Raw genomic sequence first — 7,304 nt, 5'->3', positions numbered from 1 at the left:
GCATATAGTGCCTCGGGGAGCACCACCGTGTCGTAATGACGTAATTTGGCTTTTTGTGAGATAGACTTCTTGTTGTAATGATTCCACACTACTTTGTATGCCTTGTCCAGTTTAGTCTTTCTTTCTTCGTGTGAGTCTCTGTTATGTCCACTCATTTGTAGTGTTTCACCGAGGTATTTGAAGTTTGCCGTTTTGTAAATCGTGCCATACTTTGTGTTCAGAGATGAGAGTTTCTTTGTGCTCATAAACTGTGTCTTTTCGTAAGAGATATGTAGTCCAGTTTTGAAAGCGATTTCGTGCAGTTTTTCAATAGCGTCTTTTGTTTCCTTTATACCTTTCGTGACAATCGCCAAATCGTCTGCAAAAGCCAGGCATTTAATCTGTAGGTTCCCTAAGGTTATCCCCTGTTGTGATGTTTCCCATTCTTTTATGACCTTATCTAACACCAGATTGAAAAGGAGAGGTGAGAGGCCATCGCTTTGTCGGACACCTGTGCGAATTTCAAAGGGTTCTGATAGTTCCCCACAGAACTTTACTTTGGAGGTCGTGTTGGTTAAAGTTTGCTCTATGATAGCCCGTGTTCTGTTGTCTACTTTGTATTCTGCTAGAATTTTGAAGAGAGTTTTCCGGTCGATAGAGTCGTACGCCTTTTTGAAGTCAACAAAGGTAATGATCAGGTTCTGTTTGTGTTGTAAAATCATTTTCAGGTTCCAAATTTGTTCCGCACAAGACCGCCCTTTACGGAAGCCTGCTTGGTATTCCCCAATCAAGTGGTCGGTCTGGCATTCTAGTCTGTTCAGTAAAGCTTTAGAGAGGATCTTGTATGTGACCGGTAGTAGGGATATTCCTCTGTAGTTGTTCGGGTCAGTCTTGTCACCTTTTTTGTGTAGTGGGTGTATCAGGGCAGTTTTCCAGTCGAAAGGAATTTTCATGGTCTTCCAGATGTCTTCCAAGATCCTGTGGATGTTTTTGGTGAGCTCTGGGTCTTGTATCTTCCAGATTTCCGCGATGATGCCATATTCTCCTGGTGCTCTACGATTCTTGAGTGACTTAATTATTTCTTTAACTTCTTCTAGAGTTGGAGGTTCACTATCTGGATTGTATGTGCTCGTTTCTGTCATTATTCCTTCCATAGGGGGGGGGGTCCGTGTTGAGCAGTTTTTCAAAGTACTTTGCCAGAATTTCACAATTGTTTTTGGTATTGGTTTCTAGGGTTCCATCCGGCCTTCTGAAGCACAAGTTGGGTGGTTGATATCCAGTCATATTTTCTCTGAACGTTCTGTAGAAGTTTCTTGTATTGTTCTTCATGAAGTCCGATTCGATCTCGGTCAGTCGCCGTTTGTCATGCTGTCGTTTTTCACTGCGAATGATTTTGCTTCACTGCTTCTGTGTTTTCAAGAAGTTCATCCAATTCTCTTGGGATTTATGGCTACTAATATATACAGGGCTATTACAAATGATTGAAGCGATTTCATAAATTCACTGTAGCTCCATTCATTGACATATGGTCACGACACACTACAGATACGTAGAAAAACTCATAAAGTTTTGTTCAGCTGAAGCCGCACTTCAGGTTTCTGCCGCCAGAGCGCTCGAGAGCGCAGTGAGACAAAATGGCGAGAGGAGCCGAGAAAGCGTATGTCGTGCTTGAAATGCACTCACATCAGTCAGTCATAACAGTGCAACGACACTTCAGGACGAAGTTCAACAAAGATCCACCAACTGCTAACTCCATTCGGCAATGATATGCGCAGTTTAAAGCTTCTGGATGCCTCTGTAAGGGGAAATCAACGGGTCGGCCTGCAGTGAGCGAAGAAACGGTTGAACGCGTGCGGGCAAGTTTCACGCGTAGCCTGCGGAAGTCGACGAATAAAGCAAGCAGGGAGCTAAACGTACCACAGCCTTACCGTTTACAATTGCTACAAGCCCTGACACCCGATGACAAAGTCAAACGCTTTGAATTTTCGGCGCGGTTGCAACAGCTCATGGAAGAGGATGCGTTCAGTGCGAAACTTGTTTTCAGTGATGAAGCAACATTTTTTCTTAATGGTGAAGTGAACAGATACAATGTGCGAATCTGGGCGGTAGAGAATCCTCACGCATTCGTGCAGCAAATTCGGAATTCACCAAAAGTTAACGTGTTTTGTGCAATCTCACGGTTTAAAGTTTACGGCCCCTTTTTCTTCTGCGAAAAAAAAACGTTACAGGACACGTGTATCTGGACATGCTGGAAAATTGGCTCATGCCACAACTGGAGACCGACAGCGCCGACTTTATCTTTCAACAGGATGGTGCTCCACCGCACTTCCATCATGATGTTCGGCATTTCTTAAACTGGAGATTGGAAAACCGAATGATCGGTCGTGGTGGAGATCATGATCAGTAATTCATGTCATGGCCTCCACGCTCTCACGACTTAACACCATGCGATTTCTTTCTGTGTGGTTATGTGAAAGATTCAGTGTTTAAACCTCCTCTACCAAGAAACGTGCCAGAACTGCGAGCTCGCATCAACGATGCTTTCGAACTCATTGATGGGGACATGCTACGCTGTGGGAGGAACTCGATTATCGGCTTGATGTCTGCCGATTCACTAAAGGGGCACATATCGAACATTTGTGAATGCCTAAAAAAACTTTTTGAGTTTTTGTATGTGTGTGCAAAGCATTGTGAAAATATCTCAAATAATAAAGTTATTGTAGAGCTGTGAAATCGCTTCAATCATTTGTAGTAACCCTGTATATACCTTCTCCCTGTTTTCACGCTTCATCTGTCTTCAGTTTTCGACGAGCTATCCACTGGCCTATCTTACTATTAAATCTAAGGGGTATTTGATGGGGATTTTTCCTTGTCAGTACTGCGCAAGAGATATCCTGATCGTAAGTATCGATACAGCGGTATCAAATGTTACTTTCAGTTATTATTTTGTAAACTACAGAGAAAAGCATGTGAAACCCTCCGTATATGGTTGATACACTACTTCGATTAATAATGGTACCCAGTCGCAACGTCGATGGTATTGACTGCACTGGCCATTATATAACGTAATTTCTGTAACAATCTGTTCTCCTTTCTGCACAAGAACCTGGGGGATCCCAAATGAAAGACTATATTACCACCTACCTCTACGTATTAAGTTGACAGTAATGAAACAGTTCGGGAAAATCCTGCCCAAAGATGGGGAGTATCCAAAAATCTCGGGGAAGTGTTTCCTCACATATCACAAGAGAACCTGAAGGAAGACGCCTTTGCTACATCTGTGATTCGAAAGATGATGCCAGATTACAGCTCTGAATCAAAAAATGCTGTGGACGAAAGAGATACCTGGACATCATTCGCGCATTCTCAGCAACAAAGTGGGCATACACAATATTCATGTGGTGGCCATCATACTCAACAAGTTCCAGCAGTCACGTTGTTTGATTAGCCTCGAGTTTCACTTTTTGAACAATCATCTTGATGTTTCCTCACAGATGCAGGATGTTGTCAGTGAAGGACACTGTGTACGCTTTCATCATGACGTCAGAGTCACGAAGATACTGTTCCATGGCCGCTGGCATACCATCACGGTAGGAGAGTACTAGTTGTCACTTTAACGAGATGTGCAGCAAACAATTCTTCGTTCAAGAAGAAACTTACCTTAATTAAAAATTGCCGAAAGCAGATTCCTGAAACTTTCCCGGCAGAAAGAGTATCCCATGAAGTTTCGGGATAGCAGCCGGATGACGTAGACTTTCAGCCACGATATTTCGGCTGACAGCCATCCAGACATCTTCTGGTGAGTGTTTTGCACTGGAGATTTCTACGAGTGTTCTTCGGAAAGTAAGGAACGATCGGTCGCGAAATGGAAACAACAGTGAAAATCCAAACTGTTTTCTTTGCACATTTAGCTACAGCTTCCAGGTACTTCTCTACACAGTCGCAGCTTCGACTTGGACATTTGTCGGAGCGTTATACCAAATTTCCAACACCATCGTCAAAGAAGGCAGCCGCCTGTGCTTTCAGATAATCCTCTACGCTGGTCTATAGCGCGTAGCCTGCGCCCAAGTGTTGTCTTCGTATCCAGCGTTTCACATGAACAGAGATGATACACAGGACGAGCCAGTTAGGGTTGTGTTGTGGGTGATCGAACATTTCCCATCGAAAAGGCTGCAGGAGCGTCTTCACTGCCCCTGCAGAGTGCGGCAGAGAATTACCATGAAGAAGGAAGTGCGTGGCGGTTGTGTTAGGTGGGCTGCATTCATTAAGGCGAAGCCTCTCAGCAGGCCCTCCTACTTGGTGGGAGACATCGTTGTTCTGGACACCTTTACTCGCTCACAGTGCGCTCACAACTGAAAAGAGCGTCTTGATGCGATCGATGGGCATGCTAGAGATACTGCTCAAAACGTCTGTGAAAAGCCTGGTCGGATTTTCACAGTGGTTTCCATTCCGCGACCAATCGTTCCTGACTTTCCGAATAGCCCTCGTAGTTCATATCGCTAACTTCGTACCAAAATCGACGCGGAGACGCATGCGTGAAGGCAGCTGCGTGGACACGCGCACACATTGATGTTACCCGGCTGCAACCCTGAAACTTCATGGAATTATCAAAGACTGTAAGGAGGAGAGAGAAGGGAAATATAATAAAATGATCGTAGGTTGTATTTCAAAAACGAACAGCATAGAGGCAGAAGTGATGACACTTTCTGCAGGACCTGACCATCATTTTGCAGGACAATGCTTAAACACGTACACTGCAAGCTGTTACTGATTTTTTTGACTGATGGGGCTGCTAAGTGCTACACCATCTACTGCATTCCCCTGACTTAAGCCCTCGTAAGTTCAACTCGATTTCTAAACTGAAGGAAACAGTTCACAGTATTCGCCTCAGAACCGCTACAAATTCGTCTGGCTGTAAATAAATAGTTTCCTCTATTAAAGTTCCAATCCTTGTAAATGTGTCTTGCAAATTTTCTAATTTATAACCAAGTCGCACTGTCACGAAACAAGTACAGTTGTATTTTCGTCGTATTACATTTCCTGTGAATTTCTGAAATAAAGTTATTTGTACCACACACTCTGTATTACTTAGTCGGCCTGACAGCAAAAGGGGAGTATCTTGAAGCAAGGAGGGTACGCAATAAAACTTTATACGATGAGATAGTGATGTTATTGAGTTGGTGCATAAGTTCACAGCGTTTTTCTTTTGCATGTTGGTATTCCGGTTGCTGTGGGTTTATTTATCGCTTGTCATTTTTATTTGTAGTTCAATGTTGCTATTAAAGTTAAAATATTATTTTTTCTTTTGGAGTTAGCGAGTGGAGCTGTGGTCGCTAGAAAGTGAAGCGTCACTTGGAGAAATCGGAACGTTTCCGACCTTTTTTTTTTTTTGTTCGATAGAGGGGTGACAGCAGCAGAGGCACTCATAAGCATTTCTGCTGTATTTGGGAATAATTCTACTGGTCAGTGCACGGCAAGATATGGTTTTGTCGCTGTAAGGAGATCGTTTTGACATTAGTGACTCTCCACGTTCAGTAAGACCGTCGGGGTGTGTTGAAAATAGTTTAAACGCGATAATCCTCAATAATACACGCCAGCGTACTTTAGAATTGGCAAATATATCAACTGTCATGATTCTAGCATAGCGCGACATTTTCGTGCAATGGGGAAGGTTCAAAAATCGGGTGTACGGGTACCACATCTCTAAGCCAGAAACACAAAAATCAGCAGGAGACCAGCCATATTTGCATCTCTGTTTGCTCGTCATCAATTGGCTCATCAACGAGACCGACTATTAATATCTTGTATCGTTACTGGTGACGAGAAATAGCGTCTTTATCCTAACATAAGGAAAAGGAATGGTTGAGTCCAAAGAAAGCAGCAACTGCCCATACAACCGCCTGTACAGATCTATAAAGGATAATCTTATACATCTAGTGGAACAGCGACATTGTGGTGCACTACGAATCGCTTCCGGGAGGTTTAAACGTGAGTGCTGATATTTGTTGTCAACAACTCAGATGTTTTGCAAACACAGTCTAAGGACAACGACCCGGAAGACTGCGTGAAGTGATGCTATTCCACGATAACGCCCGCCCGAATTCTGCTAGACTGACGAAAATCTCTATGCAGGAGTTGGGTTGGGAACTCGTTTTCCACCCACTATATTCACCAGATCTTGCGCCTCAGATTTTCACCTTTCCGCTCTTTATCGAACAGCCTTCAAGGGACTTTCTTTCCTGATTAAAATGCACTCCGAACATGGCTCGACAAGTTCTTCGCCTCAAAACCACACGATTTCTATTTTCGCGGAATCGAAGAGTTACCCCAGCGTTGGCAGACTGCTAAAAATAATGACGGAGAATATATCGTTGATGACTAAAGCCTCTGTTATCTGTGTCAGTTGTGTCTATTAAATTTATGGAAAAACGCTGTGCACTTATGCACCAACCCAAAATTTCAGGGATTATAGCTTCGAATGAAATTTGCAAAGAACTTGGCAGTATGAGCCAACTTGCGAGTATCACGTTATATATCCTCTCGCCTGAATGCATACACTGTTGGGGTTGTGAAGCTGCGTGAGGCACTCTCCTGAGGCACGCAGACCTACAGGTGTTGTAACTGGTCCTTGAGATCCTGGATAATGCCAATGGGGCGGAGTTGACGCCCTAGCTGATTCCATCCATGTTCTATCACGGACAGACATTGTGATCTAGCTGGCTATGGGAGGATCTTCACATCACCCACGCAGTTCATAAAGACAAGTGCCATATGTTAGCGAGCATTGTGGCGTTGAAAAATGACGACATAATACTCTCGCATGAGAGGTAACACATGATGACATACAGTGTCCGTGACGTACCCTTACAAGGTTACAAGGTGCGACAGTAATGAGACTGATGTGAAAAGAAATGTTGCTTACCGTTTTAGTCAAGTTTAGTGTTGTCCCCTCAAAATAGTTCCCTTCTGATTGCACACACTTTTTTCAGCGCTTCTGCCAATGACGTTAAGGTTTCTGGACTCATCTTCTGTATTATTCTCCAAGACCCTCGTCATAGCTTTTTTGACATCTTGTGTTCTTTGAAAATGGTGTCCCTTGACCGCCGTTTTGACTCTTGGAAATAGAAAGAAGTCGCACAGAGCGATACCTGGTGAATATGGTGGCTGTGGTGGTACTGAAATTTGTTTTGAGGTTAAGAATTGCTATACTGATAGAGCATTATGGGATGGCGCATTATCGTGATGCAGGATCCAATTATCAACAATGTTGGCACGGACACGAAGAACTCTTTTACGGAGTCTTTTTAAAATTTCATTGTAGTAAT

Source organism: Schistocerca nitens, chromosome 10, assembly GCF_023898315.1.
Source record: "Schistocerca nitens isolate TAMUIC-IGC-003100 chromosome 10, iqSchNite1.1, whole genome shotgun sequence".
Lineage (NCBI taxonomy): Eukaryota > Metazoa > Arthropoda > Insecta > Orthoptera > Acrididae > Schistocerca > Schistocerca nitens.
Note: the sequence above shows the minus strand (reverse complement) of the source record.